General features: G+C 38.0%; 1 protein-coding gene across 2 annotated transcripts in view; it reads right to left on the bottom strand.

Annotated features, from left to right (window-relative positions):
- The window catches only part of LOC147163177 (leucine-rich repeat and fibronectin type-III domain-containing protein 2), a 148,666-nt gene that overhangs the window by 19,386 nt on the left and 108,182 nt on the right, over window positions 1-21,098 (bottom strand). The window contains exon 1 of one of the 2 annotated variants that reach the window (XM_086095387.1): window positions 2,283-2,381. The exons of the other annotated variant lie outside the window; for it this stretch is intronic. The gene's annotated coding sequence lies outside the window, so the exon portion shown is untranslated. Of the gene's footprint in view, window positions 1-2,282; window positions 2,382-21,098 lie in introns of those variants that run through there. 2 annotated transcript variants of the gene reach the window in all.

Below are 21,098 nucleotides of genomic sequence, written 5' to 3'. Positions count from 1 at the left end.
GTCACATGGGATGGCTTAACTCGCATGCAATTGGTCTGTATGTTTCGTCACGAGTGCATAGCCTGTAATGCTGCACTGCTTAAAATAGAAGCAGCCGTCTCGAATCATAACCTTTCTTTGAGGGCTATAGGTGATGTGGTTCTGAATATAAAATTCAACCCGACAAAGTGGCAAGTCAGAGCGCTTTCAACACCTGCCACTGATGAAATTCAACCACATTTGGTGCACTGGCTGGTGTTAATGTCAAGCGCTGTCCATGAGCTGCAAAACTGGGTACTAAAGCTAGCCTAAAAGTGCACCATAGCTGTGTGTGAGATAATAAATTCAATATGGTGGCCACGGGGTAAGTTCCGCAAAAATAGTCATCAAGTTGAGACGGTAGCTCAACTTACCTCATCTAATTCATTAGTTCATTTTGGCAATCTATAGCAACTTAATACAGTCGATGGAAGCTCCAACAGAGTTTGTACCATTGTGCATGGTCACAATACATTACCTGTCAAACAGGGCTGCAACTAGATCTATGGACAAAACCTTTTAATGTGACGCATAAGCAGACACAATTTTATCAGTACTAAATCAGGGTTGTTTAAAAAAAAAAAAGATGTTGTTCAGGAGCACGTATGTATAAACTCTTTGTATCGTGTCGGAGGTAAACGAGTAGTTGCCATATTGCAGTTAGGAAAAACTTTTTTTTCCCTGTGTAAAACTGTCCATCCATGTCATTGTTCTCCTTAAGTGTTGATTTGAAGAAAAATTGTCTTTCTGATGAGTGATCTTTTTGAATAAAAATAGCTTGTTCACCCAAGTGAAGTCGAAAGCGGGGAAAATTGAGCACACATTTGGGTATTTTGTCTCCAGTGATGTCAGTAACCCATCATTAAGAAAACTGCTCATCACAAACTGGCCAAATCTCCACCATCAAGCCTTTTCTATTCAATATGCACAATGCAAAACTATCAATCTGTTATTTTTTCTCTCTCTCATTTCTCGCCTTTTGCACATTCATTATCTAAATTAAAGCCAAACTCCAGCATTTCCAATTGCCACCTTCTTAGAATTATTAACTTTTTCAGCTTTTTTTCAAAAAACGGCAGCAACATTCTGAATATACTCTTTTCTTAAAAACTGTTTATTAATACTTCTGTGTCCTATTGTGTGTTAGCATTAAGCTAGCAGACTACTGTTAGGCTAATGAAATTAGAAGTGAGTATGCGTTCAAAGTAATTTGAACAAATATTTATAAACAATACTCAGCTTTTTGTAAAAACATTGATATTCTCATTTGGAGAACTGTTAGCAACTGTCTCTGGAGAACTAAAACAATGCACATTCAGGGTAGGCAGAATGCATACAAGTAAGAGGGAAAACAAAAACTACCAATCTGACTTTTGGAAATAACCAAATGTAAATGGCCCAAAGTAAAACAGAAGAGAGAATACTGCAAGTGACAAAATAAAAATATGCACAGTGAACAGTTCAGCATGGAGCTCATGCAAACATTCCTCAATATTACACGCAATTTTGGAGGGTTAAAGTAAAGCTAAAAATCAAGGCAAAAAATTGAAACTTGACATTCCTGGGATCGTCTTTATTTCAGTGGCAGGGTTTAAAGCTCGGGAGAAAAGTTAATGCAGTGCTTATGTTCCAAATTTTAGAGTATACAGTGGTGCCTTGAGATATGAGTTTAGCTCATCCCGTGATGATGCTTGTAACTCAAAGCGATTGGATCTCAAATAATCTTTTCCCATTAAAATGAAATGACATTGTTTCCAAGTTCCCAAAACGCAAAAAAAATGGAAGAAAAATATTACTCCATAATGTACTTTGTAAAAACATATAACTTGTCAATGACGGCTCATATCTCCAAAAATGACCTTGACATTTTGAGGCATCACTGTACACTTTATGAAATGATATAAGGTTTATGTGTCCCCATCTCCTGCAAAATCATGTGGGCCAGTAAAGAATCACTCCTTTTTTTTGTTGCAAAAATGATATTCTGAGATGAAAAAAAAAAGGTGTGGGTTATTTTGCTTGATTTGTCATGCAGTGAATTATTCAGCAAAAAAAAAAAAAAAGTATATAAGATGTCAAAGTTAACAGTGTTTTGAATGTTTAACTGTATTCCAGATTAATACTGAATAATGCAGACTGGCTAACTTTTTCTTATAACTATGAAAAACTAATGTTAATGTTTCTTTGAAGTTGCTTGCACAGGTAATAAATAATGTGTTATACGGTGGTTATACTCTAAAGAGAACTTTGAAATACAGTGGAACCTTAGTCTCTGTTTGCGAGCCGAAGCGGTTTTCTTCGATGAATCGATGGAGCCTCATGCCGACCTTCCTGAACCCAATCAGAAAAGTGTGCTTGTAGCCAGGGAAACTTTCCAGGGCTTCATAACAGCAAAGTCACTTGCACCTTTCGCTTCCTTGGGACTTACTGAGGGCTTGTAGAGCATCTGTATCTGTATTTGAAACAACAACAATTGATTTTGTGCTGCGTGAGAATACAGCAAGCACAATTGAAAACTTCGCAAAGATGTTGAAAATTTGGTTTGCAAACTGAAATTCCACTGTATATGAAGAAAAAATTGACCAGCATTACTGACAGTGGATTGAGAGATGCCATTCTCCTCCCTCCCAAACAACCCTCAGATGGTTGAGCAAGCTAAATTATGAAAGTATCTGAACAAAAATTAAACTCCACTCACAGTCTGTTTGTCCATCTGCGGAATTCATGTCATAATCATGCTGCTGGCACAGTCCTTGGTATCTCTGAAAATTACAGCAACCTGCTGTTTAGTAGATGATACATACTGCTTACTTCCACTGCTGCGTTTGCTGCAGAATACAAATTAGCCTCATATCACACAGACGGTATTGTTAGGTGACTAATCAAAATGTGGCTTCTTATTTTTGTCATTAACCTAAATTAATATCATACTTGACTAACTTTATTGTTTTCACAGAAAGCCAGATAACCCCATTATTTATGAAGAGACAACACAAACAGTTTTAGAAACAATTATCAAGAGAAAAAAAAAAATGAATTTTGAATTTTCAGTGACTTTTATCCTGTTTGGAATTCAGTACTCTTCAATATGTTTGTGTTGGACCAATCATCATAAATACACAGATTTGCAATATGAAAACAAAGAAAACAAAATTTTCACCATCATGGTTGCTTGTTACAAAAAAAGCTATATTCAAAAATAAAATCTGAATCCCAGTTTTGGCTTCTTTATACTGTTTATCATGCTAAACAAAGACTGTTGAAACCTGAAGCACTCCCTGGGTTTGTCAGGTAACTATTTAGCCCATATTATCCTTTAAAGGTGCATTGTGCCATTTTAAAAAGTAATATTAAAGCTAATTCTACATCTTGCATGCTCCACCAATGCCCAGATGAGTACGAAGAGCCCTGACTGTTTTACTCTGACTGCATCTATTAGCTTTTACCTTCCCTTTATAGTAGAGTGTGCGGACACACACACTCCAGAATTTCTTTGGGGAGGGGAGTGGTGGAGGGTGACGTAATGCGTGTCCCCGCGGAGTAGCGGACATGTGGCGTGCACTTTAGATTGGTAGAAGTGGTTAGTTAGACATTTTTCACCTTTCACCAGCTTTTCAAAAAAAAAAAATCACTCACAAAAGTTAATTTATGCCATCATAAGGTTAATGATGATTATTTAGAGACCAAAGTAGATAGTTATACAATTTGTTTTATACATCAATTACGATATCTATGATATTGGATCTTCACCTTGTAAGAGGTACTGAATACAAACCAGTTTTCTATGTGCATTAACCAAACCCTCCTTTATCGAAAAATAATATGTTTTTCTTTTATTTTTTTTCTCATACATAGTATCGGGCTTCCTGGTGAACAAAATGAACAAGAAGAGTAGCTTTTTCATCAAATCTGGTTCTCTTCACTTTGATTTTAGAAAGAGGTGTGTTCTTGTATTCTCTATCTCCTTGTACCTTAAGGAAGTTTTCCTTTAATTTTGTTAGTTATAGGTGGTGCTCTGTGCTGGACTGGAATGTCTCAACTTAGCATTGCAAATCATGCAGCTAGGACGCTGACTCCTACCACTCAACTCAATTCTATATTTATAGAGCACTTTAAAACAACCACCGCTGTATCCTCAAGATGGAACCCAGGGGCAGCAGGCTCAATGACAACAATGGCCCTAGAATTGAACCATGTGGAACACCACATTTAAACTACTTCACCCCAATTGTCTTGATCAACACACCTTCATTTATGAGTGAATCATTCATCTATATTATGTAAACATGCTCACTTGCAATGAACTTTCATCCTTGACCAGCTCAGTGGAAATATTTCTAATCATGATGATTTAGGAATTGGTGAAGATGTTGCTTAATCTTTTAGATTAGGTTTTCAGCCAGGTACAATAGCACACTCCCCCGCCTTTTGGAGAGTGAGGTCATTTGGAGTGAACACATGTATCACGGTTGGGCCTCTGTTCAACTTAGCATTGGGCAGGCACGGCTGCTCAGAAGATTGTAGTTGAAACAGCAGGCAGATTAAAACAATGTCTCTTGCTGTTTCTGTCCTCAGTGCACCACACTAGTAGACATGGTTAATGCTTTCACTTGCTCCTACATTGTACTGTTGGTGTGTTAAATATATATGGTATCATTCCATATTTACTGGACTGGCTCACGCTGTTAAAAAAAAAAGTGAACAAACAACTGAATTCCTTGTATTACTTACAAAGTAATAGTGTAAATCAGTGGTGGCACTTTGGGATTTGCATTTTCCTATTTTGCTTTTGTAGAAGTTAATTTCAGTAAAAGGAATGTATAGTTCAGAAATGCCCTTGATATAACAGGTACTGTTTATCATAGTTTTTTATAATTTTAATTTAACATAACTATAGGCCTACATACAGTACAAGTTCAAGGAAAATCAGGATGAACCTGACAACAGCTTGGACAAATATGAATGTAGTCAAATTAAATATCACAATTGCACAACTGCTTAATTACTTGTATTAATGGATATTTTTGCACTGATCTCTTCTATCAAGTTCGGCACCCAGAGATTGAATTTTTCTTTTTCTTTTTCATTTTATTTTTTTACATTTTATTTTATTTTTTTAGGGGACAGGGGTTTGTTATTTTGGAAGGACGTGGGGGGATGCTAACCTCCGTTTTTCATGGAATATGCAAAGTGGAGTTTTATCTGTGTATTTTTTTAAAGTATTTTTGAGGGGTTACAAATATATTCATTATTTGTTATTACTTTCCCCCCAATGCATTTCAAAGGGCAACAGTTATATGCGGATTTTCGCAATTTGCGGCCCAGTCCCTATCCCATTGCATAGTACAAAGGCTTATCGAATACGACGACAGGAAATGTTACACCCCAAGTAATAAAATGACACAAGTGTATACCAGCCAAGAAATTAATAATATATATTTGTTTTTAAACTCTTTATGTTTTTGTGTCATTCATGTATGCATTTATATCCTTGTTTTATGTACTCATTAAAATAATTAGGTGGCATCTTAACTGGTGGTCGGTGTGTAAATGCACAGTAGCAAAAAAATTGGCAAAAACGTTACCCATTAGTCAGCAAATTAATGTTGTTTTGCCTAAAAAGATCAGTAGTTTGCTTTCATGGATTACTTAGTAAATCACAAGGTATTCACATTTCAAAACCTTTTCACTTTTCACAAAATAAGTTTTACTTCTTTCTGTCCCCTTTCATTTATTTTGTTTTGCTTTGAATTTGAATATTGCTTTATATAGTTTTTTTTTCTTTTAAAAATTAATGAAATAAATTGATTGATTGACTTTCTTTCCATTTTATGTGTAATAAGCTTGCTGGCAAGGATGTTTTTGTGTTCAGTGTCGCCATTAGGCATTTAATTATCTAGTTACTTGTGTGTACTGTCATCTCGTAATAACCCACCCAGAGTTTGACCGTAATTTAGTTAATTGGCCACTACTGAGGAGAGCAGCTGAACGTGAGAAGGTGATAGTTTTCTCATAAAAGTTCTGTCCCGAAAAATGTGCACCCCCAAATCCTGAAATGATGGCTACGCTACTGCCACTAGTCATCTTGCACAATATTTTTAATTATGCATTTGCTAATTGTACTCTTGAGAACGAGGAATGCTTTGTGTGGCATCTTAGTATAAGTGTCTGGTTTTGTGGGTATTTTGAAGCAACTCGGGTAGGGCAAAGGATCCATACAATAGTGATGCAGCCAGCCAGTCTGGCATCCCTCCTCTGCCATTATTAGCAAAGCCTCGATCAATGGGTGGTTCATGACGCCTCACCCGCCCATGGAGAGCCAAACACAGAGATGATTACAGTTATCAGTATGACCCTTTCCCCTGAGTCACATATGGAATTAATTGTGCAATGAAAAATACTTTTATTCCCTATACCCTAAACTCACAACTCCAAGTCAAACATTAAATTAAGACAGTAAAAAGAGTAACCTGGGAGATATTTCCATCAAGAAGGGATAGGCATTCTATTCCTTAAGAAGGCCCAGGAGTCAGATTTAGTATTCTGTATATGTTTGCAGTATTTGTCCATTGAGGGAAGCTTTTAATTCCAAAGTTCCAAGAAAGAGATTTTAGCAGTAGCAATACCTGTGGCTTACACTTAGAACATTGTACTATATTTCTACAACAAAAAAAACAAAAAACATTGAAGTATTTTTTTTAACACGTTTTCTTAAAGCAAAACCACCGCGGTTTTCTTAAGATGGTACCCAGGGGCAGCAGATATAATGAAAAGAGCAAAGGCCTCAGAATTGAACCCTGTGGAACACCATACGTTCCGTTATACCTGTGAATTCATATTGCACATATCCATCCAACTACTCTACTATTCGCTCAACAAAGTATGAAAGGATTACAATAATAAATAAATTGCTGACGTAACATCACAACAGTCACAAGTCGACTACTGAGCACACCAAATTCCCTGCTGGACAGATAGGCCAAGCAATGCAGTGTAATCATAAATAAAAAGGACCACACCATCCATTTGAGTTGAATTTGTTCTGTGACTATGCTTAGCCTACTTCTTAAATTTACTTGTAGCTTTTTACAATTGCCCTGTTAACTTTCTCCTTTATTTATACTTTTTAACCTATTTCCGTGTTCGCCCCAACGGGGAGCTGATCGGCATCCCCTCGGCAAGTAATGCATCCCAGAGGAGAAATGGAGACGGAATAGAACCAACACTAAAATGGAGTAAAGAAAAGCAAGATATGGGATTAAATGTGACAGGAGGTTTGAACCATTCCTTCGTATGTGTGTTAGTCACCAGTGGATGAACTAATGGCTGTTGCGGTTGTTTGTTTACATTTAGGCTACAGCCGTCACATCCAACACGTGAGACATAAGCATCAATCTCAGTATCCTGACGGCCTCATACTGGTCATGTTTCTCTTTCTTGTTTACAGTTTCATTCAACGTGTACTGTAGACTGTGCAACACATCAAGAAAGCATAAAACTGCACATTTTTATGTGTAATCTTGAAAGATTTGATAAACCCTATGTATATACCAGGCTTAAGAGAAGGTTCAGATTGATAGATGTAGTGAACATGAGGGTAGTTGGTGTTAGACGCGAGGATACAGAAGATAGGTATAGATAGACAAGGATGAGGCACTCTGGTCACCCTTAATAGGACAAGCCAAAAAGAAAAGATTAAGCATCAAGAATTAACTCATTCTTGGATCGCTACAATACATTTTCAAATAATCGCTGCTGGCTCTGGAGCTGCTATCCATCCAAGGTCGACTGACACACAGAACCCCCCCCCCCCCCCCCAAAAAAACCCTCCAAGGTCGACTGACACACACGCACACACAAAAACCTCCTGATAGACAATTGCGATACATCTGTCCGATAACTTGACTCAAATGCTGCAGGCTGTGAGTGGAGCCAGCCCATGTAACTACTATATCAACGCAAGATTGCTAGCGATACCTTTTCCGCAAAGGTACCACCACTACTGTCACTAACATACTCGAACATAAATTTATTTCACTTCACTCAAATGGTGGCGTATCTGCAGATTGCTCATTAAGCAAAGATTGGTTCGCAACAACAACAAAAAAGCTCATTTGATCAAGCAAAAGCTCTGAAGTTGAAAAACTCATAGTGCGGAACACTCTTGAGTGAAGGTACCACTATACAACAGTGCATTACTGCAACTTGGCTTGTTTTGCACTAGTTAGCATTAAGAACATTGGGGAACACATTTTTTGTTGAGTTTTGTCTGACTCTCTCACGTCAAGTTTTTGAGCTAAAGGATGCCCCTTTTCTTTCATTTACCTTTAAAAAAATAAATATGTATGTAAATAAAACACTAAGATGGAATAGTTACAAGATTAAGAGAAAAAAGCCATCACTACTCCTATCAATTTTATACTATGCTAGCTTTCTGCTTGATATTAAAAGTACTGACTTAATGGGAAGAATATGCACACACCTCTCACTGCACTGCCTCAAATTGTGACTGTACAATTAAGTTGCTACATAGCTGTAGATGAGTCCAATTGTATAATCTGCTCTTCTTACTACAGTCTTACTACAGCTAACCAGTGGACCCTTGCTTATCTGGAGGGCAAGCTGTGGAGAAACTTGTCATTAGAAGAAAACTGACTGCTATTTTGGAATCAGCATGCCAATTCTTGTTCTACTGGGCATACAAGTCTAACTCAACAGAATGCTTTAGTCAAATGGTTCCCCTGTGTTATTGGTTGGAGAACCAATCCCATTAATTACACTCCTGTTCTTGCACTGCAGGCATTAACTTTGGAGTTGTCATATTTGTTTCGATTACGCAAAGTGGTGTTCTTCATTAATAAGGGGCAGGAACAACCATTGCACAGAGTATGCAAGGCATCTCAGTTGAGCGCTCATGCTTGTACTGGTAAATGATAAAGTCCTCTGCAGGAGACACATTGGCTCTCTGCGGGCGACTTTGGCTACGCCTGGATTCGTGAATGCTGCACTCTTCATATGTTTAAAGACAATTAGCCATATTTTTAGAAAAATGGTGCTGAATTCTAACTGACTGAGCAAGTTGGTGCTGAGCTATGAGAAATGTTTTAACTGGAAGGCACACACAGCTATTGCATTAACTTTGTGATCTCCAATGCCTTTTTAACTAAATGTAACAAAAAAAAAAGGGATATCAAATAATTAAATAATGCAAAAATATATATAAATCTGAAGGAGCACAGCACCAGCTCACTCACCCTCTTATCAGAGACTGCCAGCCTACAACACCATCCCACACATAGCCTGAAGGGGCAACGCAACACGCAGTCATGCATTAGGGAGGAGGCAGAGCGGAGAGCCTGCGATGTAGGAGAGAGAATGGGAGGGAAAAGGACGGGGAAATGAGAGGTACAGCCTAGAAACATCCAGGAGGGAAAATGGATCACACTGCAGAGGAAGGTCGATTGGAGCAGAGGGAGGCCGAGTGAAAGTGGATCGGTAGCGTCAAGACAATCTTTTTTTTTCTTCCTCAGGCTCAGAATGAATGAGAAGGAGGGACAACTTCAGATAGCTTCTGACAGAATGTGATTTGTTACTGTGAAAAAAGCTTGGAAAAAAATGGGTTTGTGATGGTTTCCCACGTCATCTTTGTGGCAACGGTGGGTATGATGCAAATCACTTGTGAGTAACAAGCTTCATCTATCACCTTTGTTGCAGTGCCAACATACAGAACAGGCCCAGCGGCAAAGCCACTCAAGCACACATTGTATGCAAAAGCCTACAGGCGCTCTTTCACTCTGTGTGGAAGCTTTCATAATTTCATATGTCGAAGACAGACGTTTTTTTTTTCTCAAGTGAAACAGACAGTCTGACCATGCCACCTATGTTTAGACTTTGACAGGCTGCTGAAAGTGGAGAGGAAGAAACTAAATGTTTTTGTTTCTCTGCTCCCCTTTTGGACAACTATTTGTGTTGACATTCAGATGTGCGCACACTTAAGAGATGTACCGGCATATACTCATGGCTGTTAGCAACTGCTCAATTTCACTTCACTGTTTATCAAACTTATTACCAGCATCAGTGGTTTCACAAGCAAACACTAGTCAGCTTACAATGTGTGTGAATGTAACATTGAGTTTGAAGTAAACAATGAGAGATGCGATCATGCAAGCTTCCATTGTAAAATTCTCATATCGGGATGAGGAGAGTCTGATGTAGGTACAGTGTTCCCTCGCTATATTACACTTTTATAATCGATCTGGGATTTTACTGGGCTTGTTCATTACACTTAGCCTGCTTCCTGTAAAGCCCTCACTTTTAAGAAGAGAAAGTCACTTCCACAACAGATGCAAGTCCTATAGAAAATAATTATCAAATAAAAATATCACCCCTAGTCTGCCCGTAATGAAAGATAGCTCACAAAGAGACAAGGTTGTCCTTACACAAATTGACTGTAGAATTTACAGGAACTGGCAAAAAAGTTGCCATCTAATTGTTGTAAAATCTTAGTACATTACTGTATTTATTTTTATAGATATTTACTGTACATACATTACAGTTACTTACTGTATTTACTTTTACAGCAATTCACTGTAATCTAGTTTACAACCGTTTCTTGTATTTATTTATAACTAAAGTTGCCAGTAAATTCCTGTAAATACATAATACAGTATGTTGTTGTAAAATCCATCCATCCATTTTCTGAACCGCTTATTCCTCAAAAGGGTCGCTGTAGTCTATCCCGCTGGCTTTGGGCAGTAGGCGGGGTACACCCTGAACGGGCTCCCGGCCAATTGCAGGGCACACAATGACAAACAACCATCCACACTCACAATCACACCTAGGGACAACTTAAGTGCTCAATTAACTGTCCACGCATGTCTTTGGAATGTGGGAGGAGACCAGCGCACCCGAAGAGAAAACCCACGCAGGCACAGGTGTCTCGATCTCACGCCCTCAGCACTGGGAGGCGGATGTGCTAACCAGTCAGCCCTTGTTATAAAATCGTTCCTAGTTCTAGAGCCGAGTGCATAAATGAATGTTAGCTGTAACGTTGCCAGTTTATCGAAGAAATGTGATGTGAAGACGATACAGATTGCCCTCGCGCTAAATATTACTCTTGTCCTTGCTCCGGTGACAATACAGGGTCCGCTATTTGCTCTCCTATAGAGATACCCGCCAATATCCAACAATCTTTACAATATTTACCTGTAATCCACATATACAGTATACATGCCAAAACATAGTTGCTGTAAAATATACAGCAAATTACTGTACTTTGATTTTACCCATAATGCATTGCTGTATACAGTTAAATACTGTACAATAAAAAAAAACAAGAAAAGGCTGTAATTTTTTTACAGTAGATTTTACACAAATTTGTTACAGTGTATTGTTATTAATTTCTCATTAATACAAAACAACAAACAATGTGGCAGCTTCTAAATACACTGTTAATATATGCGCTCCTCTGCATGTTGAAAAAAGGGTCGACACATTGCAGTCAGTGCAAGATAAGGGCCCAGGCAGAGTGACAATACATATTGATGAGGGAACATCAAAGAGAAGGTTGTCAGCTTCCTTTTAATCAAACATGAACATGTCCAATCTGAATAATCCATGAATCATTCACACTTTACATTTTAAATTAGCAATCATAACACACATTTTTTTACTACCAATTGTTTAGAATTCAATTTTAAGGTTATTCCAAAAATATGAACTTGAAAAGAACTGACTCGGTATATTTAATTGGATGTGTTTATATGACCTGAAACCGTTTGTAATGCACATTAATAAAGCTATGTTCGTCTTTTAGCCAACACAACCAGTAAGAACCATGACCACGAGCCATCAAATGATCCATCAGCCTCATTGGTGTAATCAACTCCATACATTGCACAATGGTTGAAAGAAGAGTTAAAAAAAAAATGAAAACAATTGTCTTGTCTTCCACCTAATTAGCCCTACGTTCCTCAAAACAATACTGTCCATAATTGTCCATGGTATAATGTAGCTATATAAGGCTAGTTCTAGTTGTGGACACGACTAATTGTGGTGGTTAACCTAGTTATAATGAGAATAATAAATAAAAACTAACAAACATGCAAACGTAGCTTTATTGCTTATTAGTAAACTTCCAGGTCATACAAACCCAACCAATTAACTATTAACATCAAATTCAGTCCTGGGGTCCATGTTTTCATTTATTGCAGTAGTTTTTATCTGAGCCAAAAACTTATGTACAAAAAGATTGGATTTTTGTTTGTTCACTTATTTTGTTTGTCAAAAGTGGGAAATGGAAATAACAAATGATTCACAGTTAGTGAAGCTTCCCTTGCGTTGCATTGAAATAATGAAGAAGAAAAAAACAATTGATATGCAAATCAGTCAATATTTCAGTCCCAGTAATAAGATTAACTTTTGTTCCATACAATGTGATTTGTTTTCACAGGCTGAGTTCAGCCTAGCAAGGTATCATAAGAACCCAAATTACTATAAAGCAGAAAGACACGGAAGGTCCCTATAAATGTTTTTCTTATGTACAAAATTCAGAGGCGACCACCTCCACCTAATTTGCTTGCCACATCCGGCCTGACAGAATGATATCGCTCAACACAGCGAACCAGCTGTGTTGATTGAGCTTGGCAGCAATGTATTTTAACTGCAGATGCAGCATTGCGCCATTACGGAGGCGCTATATCAACAGCAGTGCACCGAAAAGCCCTGAAGTAGCAACTACTGAAGAAAAAGCTTTATTATTATGATTATTGTTATTATTATTATTAGTAGTAGCAGTAGTATTAGTATTATTAGAACATAGGAGTATTATATGTTGCCTGTAAAAAATGAAAGCCCTTTTTTTTGCCCTTTTGGTCACACTAGACAGTGTTATTCTTTCCTGCTTGGTATTCTGACCGTGGTCGGGGAACGCAGGGTAGATTTTTCCCTCGGTCAGAGTCACCTCCGTGGACAACTCCCGTTGTTCGTCGCCAAACTTTCAGCCCGATTGTCGAACAAAAGGAGCCACCGGGAGACGGAGGGTTGCACTGCAGTATTGGTTTATTGTTATTTTCCATCCACCCATCCATATTCTTAACCGCTCACGGTCACGGGGGTGCTGGAGCCTATCCCAGCTGGCTTCAGGCAGTAGGTACACCCTGAACTGGTTGTTATTATTATTTTGACACACTTTTATATCCGCTGTCGCACACACTTATGTCTTTCCACAGTCCCCTCCACACACTCCCAAACACTTCTGCCTTCCCAAGCGAGAGAGAGACTGACTTTACAAAAAGCTTAAAGTCCCGAACACCCGATCATTATTTCACTCTACAGGAAAATAGGGGCAACAGCCATTGAATAGTGCCTCCTGTCTATTATACAATTTTTAAAACGTGTGGGTGGAAAAATATGGTTATTTTAACACTCCAATTTGCGTCAATATTGCGACATGCACCTTTAACATAACATAAAATTAATGGCAACATTAATTTATAATTTCTACTTCCTGATCGTAAAAGGCTGCAGGAGGACAATCGATAATGGTATTGTCACCGCCGCGAGTACCGATACCTTAAAATACTGGTATTGGCACCGATACCGATACCTGCTATTGGTAGTAGTACCATCTCTGCCTCAATTTGAGCCAGGATAAACCCTGGTTACTGTATGTTAGCAGCAAACATTGAAGTCACTAAATGAACAGTACATGAATAAATTGTGTGTTCTGTGTAGGTCAAGGTTACCGCGTAAGGTTCATGGGCAGAAGTTTGAGTGCTGATTGAGAGGACACAGGTTTAAGGAGGTTTTTAGAAGAATGTTTTAGGGATGGGCAATTAATCAAAATTCAATTACAATTACAATTAAACTCCACAATTACAAAATTGGCACAATCGTAAGCAAAAATAAAAGATTATTAATACTAATTTTGAGTTGTTTAAATCTATATATTTGCACCTTTTTTATTTTAAAATAACTAATTTAATCAATCTTGTTTGGTCCAAAAGGAGCTTGCATAATTATAGTGTTTCAAAGAAATGTATTTGTCTTAATATTCTTTACATGCTTAAACAAATGATTGTCCTAATCGTGATTTCAATTATTACCAAATGAATCATGATTCATATTTTCTTTTAGTTTACATCTAGCAACCAAGACTCTATTCTATATACTGGAGCTTTTTCTCAGATTACATGTTCAGTCAATGGTCTCATTTTCCCCTCTTGAATTTGCTCAACATGTTTGTTCTATTTCATTGTGTTGTCTTAGAGGTAAGAGAGCATAAATGACAAACAAATCAAGCACAACCTTATTGCTTCCCTTATAAAGTAACTGATGAGACACAAAATATATTTACAATTGTAATCCTACGTTGTTGTTTTAATTAATTCTGCTTTTACAAATGCTCTATGCCTACTATTATGCACACGCTATTTCTTATGACAAATTTGTACGATTTCTTACGAAAATATTTTGGAAAAGTCCACTTATAGTACTTAAAGTAGTAGTATATTTTGGACTATACACTCTGTAGTACCAGTAAAAAAAATGCATCATGAAGAATAAAAAACATATAAGTCAGTCCGGAGTATAAATTGGGAAATATATTCTACAAAAACAAGATGAGTAGAGCTTGGACTCTCACCCCAAATCGCCGTTCCCTAAACACGCTCCGAGTGCACTGTTCAAATGTCCATCCGTTTTCAGAACCTCACTAGGGTCGTGCCCTTTGGTTATTCAGAGTGCCCCAAAAAAGGAGTGCCAGAGCCCTGTGTGTCAGGCAATACAAGGAAAGGAAACATTTCAAGTATGAGCTGCTGATTGCTTGGAAACGGGAACTTTTTAACAATCCAATAAAAACAAGAGTGATGGAAGAAAAATATTTTATTCATAGAATTTGAAACCTTAAAACATGCCATTTACAATCAAACAATGATGGAATCCAAGCTATCCCAGCTGAGATGTTGCAGTGGTCTATGAGGGATCTCAAACGCAGATTTCAATGGATTCGTACAGGAGGATGTCATCTACAGGACATAATTTAAAACAATTTTTTTTTAAATTCCATCATTGTTTCTTAAATGGCACGTTTTAAGGTTTCAATAACTATGAATAAAATATTTTTCTTCCATCACTCTTGGTTTTATTGGATTGTTAAAATAGTGTTTTTTTTTGTGTCACCCTGTATAAAGCGTTTAGAAAATGGATGGATGGCTGTTTCTTTCCATTGCACATTATATTAATTTGCAGTGTGGGTACGATGATGGCAGCACTGACCAGAAACAAGTGAGTCAAATGATTAAAACCTCAACAGTCAGGGTAAGTGTGTCAGTAGGAGTGTGTATGCTGTCAACGTCGCAGGACTGCTGGCGCCTGAGATTTATGTATTGATCCTCATGGGCTGCTCATTACTTCCTTTGACAAGGTGAGATTTTCAAAAGAACATTGCTAAAGCACTGTACTTCGAAAATTCAATATTTCTATACTCAGTCCAGGTAACTTTTGACAAAAGATGAGTGGTATAATTTTGGCCACTTTGTCCTGTTTTAAAATCAGTTACATTTATCTGCTAATGTTATTTTTAAGATTTTCAATATTAATGTTTCTCATCAACTACAAATTCGAAGAAAAAAAGTATTTTCTGTTCTTTAAAATCCTTCTTGAGGGTTTTTTATCTAAAAAGTGAAGGGCTGAATCAGAAGCTCAGCGGCTACATGCTACAAACACTCGAAATGCGCATGTGCAACGAACGAGCATGCACGACGTTACGGCAGATTAAATTATAGGATCGAGAACCAATTGTTAAGATGATCCACCCCGAAGACGCTGCGACAAAAGATCCTTGAATAGACCTTTAAGTAAAATTGTACAATGGTTGTTAAAGCCTTTTTCTATAAAAAAAAAACATTTAGCTAATTTTAAGTTAAAATGTATATTTGTTTGAAATTGCCCCACTGAAAATGTTTCTCGACAATAAAATGCAGTTTGCTGCAATCTACAAAGTAAATTTAAGAAATCGAAACTGTTGCTTATGTAAAAAAAGTACACCAATTGGTTGTTTAAGTGAAATGCAATAGTAAAAATATAGTTTATCCAAATACATGATTAGTCTACAAAATGTTCAGTAAGATACTCAAATGCTGAAATATTTGACAGCTTCAACCTCCCTGTTATATTGTCATTTAAAAAAAATGTTTAATAAAACCCCTGTTCCCGGGATTTACCTGCAAAAAAAATGCACCACAAAATTCCAGACTTTCGCCATCTTCCCAAGCCATCAACTGAATATCATAATTTCCAGCTCTGAATTCCTGTGCGTATACTGTATGTTATAAGCGGGTTGTATACACTCGTAGTTCTGTTTTTCAACATGTCTATGTGAATTTTTATTTGCAAATTATGATGTAAATCCTTTATTTTAGTGATGGGAAAATGAAGCATCATGAAGTACTTGTGATATATTTTTTACTCCTATACATGGCATTCTGGTTTAAAGATACTGTGCAGTGGAGGGGGGGCCTGTGGGTTTGGGGGCGGCAGGGGCTGGGTTGTGGTGGCTGTGGGTGGGGGGTCGTAGGGGGGAGCGGGGGCTGTGGGCCGGTGGGGTGCCTGGTGGGCCTGCCGTGTCCCGTTCTGCTGCGTTGGGCTTGGGGTGCGGGCCGTGTTGGGGTGGAGGGCGCTCCTGGCTCCTGGGTTTGCTCTCCGGCCGGTGACCCTGCGGGGCCCATGGGTTGTGCCTTGGCGCTGCCACGGCCTGGGGGGCCCTGGGGGGTTGTGCTTGCTCTGTCCTGGCCGGGGTCGACGGCTCCCCTCTTTGATGGAGGTTTTTATGCATGCCAGATCCACCACACCAGCATCTACCGAAATTCAAATACAATCTGCTTCTTCCTCTTGTCGTTGAATCGGTGGAGGCTGATGTCTGTGGATCTCACTCTGCTTCATCTAGCCTTCTTTCCTTTTCTCAGTCTTTCCTTCGGTCTCTTAAAATCTTCCTAATTTGTTGGAATTTAGATGTTTCTGTGGTTGGTGAAAGAATCTGGTCGGTGCTGGATTTCCCTTTTCTTTCTTTCTTTGATCCTTCCTCGGGTCTCCTGACAACTTCACGACTCTAGCTGGATTCTGAAGTATTCGGTTTAGGTAAATGGTATGGGATTTTTAATAGGTTTGAGGTGAATTAATGACACGCACGCACATATACACACACACACACACGCACACACGCACATGCACATACTCACGCAAAAAAAGAAAAAGAGAGAAAAAAAGAGGGCTGTCCAAATTAATGCATTAACAATGAATTCATTCAAAGTGCCTTCAACAAAACCATTTTTTTTAACACCGATTAATGGACGGCTCTAATTTGTGCTTAATTCGGTTCACTCCGCAGCAGAGTGAGCAAAAGCATTCACTTATGAATTACCATTGAGAACTATACTGCTCTGCAGCCAATTCACATGTCTAAAAGAACATAGCAACATTGGAGTAGCCATTGGGACAGTCAATTTGGCATAGGCACCGCCACCTTTTCCTGCTTCGAGACCCTCCTTATGAGCTAGGAAGCCTCGGACTGCAGGTTAGCAGTTAGTACTAAGCTACTATAGTGTGCTAAAGCTCTCAAAGGGAAACGTGATTAGGGTTGGGAAAGACGTTAGGCATTTTGTTTGTATAAAATCAACATATTTGTCAGCTTTCACATTAGCAAGAGCAGTGGTCCCCAACCATGTGTCCGTGGCCCAGTATGTGCTCTGTAAAGCACCTTGTTACAGCTGCAGCTGTTGTGAAAGCGCTATACAAATGAAAATGAGTTGATATGAGCAAACTGTGCCTGTGAGTTAACACCCACTCACATCCAGTGGTAACCATGAAGAGTTGTATTTATAAAACACATCGTACTCAAAATGGATGAGCTGTGATTGTAAATGTGATCACCTTGCAGAAAATTGGTCCAATAAGACAACAATTCGAGCAATTGGAATTCTTATGTGAGGCCTTTTTACAGTTTGATTATCCATGCCAGCTTTTTAAACAATGTATTCATTATCCATAATTAATAATCCTGTAATCAAGTCATTCATATTATATCATCATAGCATCCCTTCATCACATTAAGTATACCTGATTCAGATAATTATTTTGCATACTGTCTCTTTTTGAAGTAAGACCTGCAAGCTAATAAAACGTTTGTTAAATAACAACAACAAAAACATTGCACAGTCACATTTCCATTAGACTGTAAAAATGAAATCCAAAGTTTTGTGCTAGTAAAAAGATAAACAAATCTTGTTTTGTTGGAGAGCAGCATGACATAATGAGAAACATTTTCAACTAAATCCTGCAAGTTGGGCTGTGAAAACAATTCTGCTACAGGTACTCTCACATTATAAGGAACACTTGGCTTCCTTGTGGTGAAGTTGCATTCTCCTACTGGACTTTTTTTTACTGTAATGAGCAGCAATGCTTTAGGGGGCAAAAACATCAGACAAAAGCACACCGCAGCTGGTGCTTTTGTCTGATGTTTGAAGTTTCACTTTGGTCACTAAACGGATTAGGAACAGAAAACATGCATAGGTTTTAGCCAAAATCAATACTCTTTAAATTGTTAGCGTTTTATTGTCATTGCAGAGAATTATAGGCCACTTAGTCACATTTGCGACACAACGCGACTTGGACCAGACCATCGCAAAAAAAGTGATCGCTGCATAATATTATGGAACAATTTCATATATAGACACCATGTGACGTCAACTACACAAGCCTCCACTATATACAGTACAGGCCAAAAGTTTGGACACACCTTCTCATTCAATACATTTGCTTTATTTTCATGACTGCACACTGTAGATTCTCACAGAAGGCATCAAAACTATAACAACAACTATGACAACTAAACAAACACATTTGGAGTTATGTATTTTTCGCACTATAAGGCGCATTGGATTATAAGGCACACCTTCAATGAATGGCATATTTAAAAACGTTTTCCGTATATAAGGCGCATAGAATAGAAGCTACTGTAGTGGCTGGAGTTGCGTTAAGCATCTACTAGATGTAAATATTTATTGCTGGTAATACAATACAAACCAGTGTTCTGACAACTCTGTTCACTCCCAAAACAAGTTACAGGTAGTGTAGTCACAATATGGTTACGTATTAACAATAGAACAATAACTCAACATTGTTCAAACATTAATATAGATTTACAATATCTCCCGGCCTTGTTCAGGTGTGGGACTACCGTTCTAACTGCTGTTACTTCGGCGACGCCCCCTTACTATGGTAGCCATACTTAACCAATATTGATCCACATATGAGGCGCATCTGATTATAAGGTGCAGTAATTTTTTGAGAAAATTAAAGGATTTGAGGTGCGCCTTATAGTGCGGAAAATATGGTAAAAAAAAGGTGAAAATACTCAAATAAATACCTAAATAAATTGCCACCCTTTTCTCTGATTACTTTTTCGCACATTCTTGGTATTCTCTCGATGAGCTTCAAAAGGTAGTCACCTGAAAAGGTTTTCCAACAGTCTTCAAGGAGTTCCCAGAGGTAAGAATGACAAGAGTATGCAAAAAAGTAACTAGAGCAAAGGATGGCTATTTTTAAGAATCTATAATATAAAACATGTTTTCAGTTATTTCACCTTTTATTTTTTTTAAGGTCATACTGCCACATCAGTTCATACATAGTTTTGATGCCTTCAGTGATAATCTACAAAGTCATGAGAATAAAGCAAATGCACTGAATAAGAAAGTGTGTCCAAACTTTCGGGCTATACTGTATGTATATATTTTTATACTATTTAGTTACATTTTTACCACGATTTTTTAAAAATCGTGGTAAAAATTAACACTATTTTATCAACAGGTACACAGTCATAGGGAATTATAACTATGCTTAACTATTGTTTAAAACACAATATATGAGTATTATATATACTGATAATTCAATAATTCAATGGCTTGGCGGGTCCCACTCACATAAAAGCCGGAAATGTGTGTGAAGCTTATGTGCATTTTGATTGGCGGCAATGTGAGACATTGACTCATCGTACAACTGCAATTCAAATTTTGAATTGTTGCAAATCCAGTGGCCGAGTCTGCTACTGAATAGTAGTTGCGAACACTGCACATAGTGCAAAAGTTAAGTTGGGTTCTGGTTTTCATGAATGTACACCAGAGATGTTGGCCATGAAATTAATGTTCATTCCTCCAATATAAGCCGTCTCCAAAGGCATTAGAGCAGGGGTGGCCAACCAGTCAGAGGTTAAGAGACACATCATACACATGGACACACAAACTGACCCCATCCCATCCCCTCATTTCCAAGCACTTTTTTTGCCTGTTTGACTCACTCCCCGTCGTTGTATGGCTTTTTAGCCAGTGCAATGTTCCAAGCAAGATGATACGGGGGCTTCATACATTTTGGAAACAACTGTCTCTACTTTTCTGCCTGACCTTTAAAAGAGAGCAACTTGTGCTTGCGGAGTTCAGTCCCTTTTCTTTCTTCTTGGATGATGTTCGCATAGAATGAACTAAAGTGCAGCTGAAGATTTGAAACCTTGAAATGCTCTCATGATGCCCAACATACGCTATTAGGCAGAACAGCTTGCCATTACGTTAAAATATGGTTCCATAGTCATATTTGTTTGTTTTGCTGTGCATTTTTTCTTCCTGTTTTGAGAACGAACTTGATAGGCCATCACTACTCTATGGTTTTTACTTCGAAGTCATTTGCGTCAAAGCGCTTAGGATGTATGCATCTCATACCTTGCTCGATGAATGTTGTCCGTTACATCGCTGCATTCAAACAAGCCCTTATCACACAGCAGTTGCTCAGTAGAAAGGTCAGCGCACTCTTTTAGATGAAAAGTACAGCACACCACAGCAAAATGTACCTTTCATTGATGCAAAAGAACGCCCTGTATTTGCTCATTTTACGGAGGAGACAAGATGTACAATATCACTCACTGTTGATGAATACAATTTATAAAATGTATCAATGCTTCCTTCACTGTTCTCACGCCATTACCTGTAAATAAATCAGCCAAAATAAGTAATTAGTTAATCCTATTGGAAACACTT

This window comes from Leptonotus elevatus, chromosome 14, assembly GCF_054856555.1.
Source record: "Leptonotus elevatus isolate MCC_2025b chromosome 14, RoL_Lele_1.0, whole genome shotgun sequence".
Taxonomy (NCBI): domain Eukaryota; kingdom Metazoa; phylum Chordata; class Actinopteri; order Syngnathiformes; family Syngnathidae; genus Leptonotus; species Leptonotus elevatus.
This window is presented reverse-complemented; position numbering and strand designations above follow the sequence as displayed.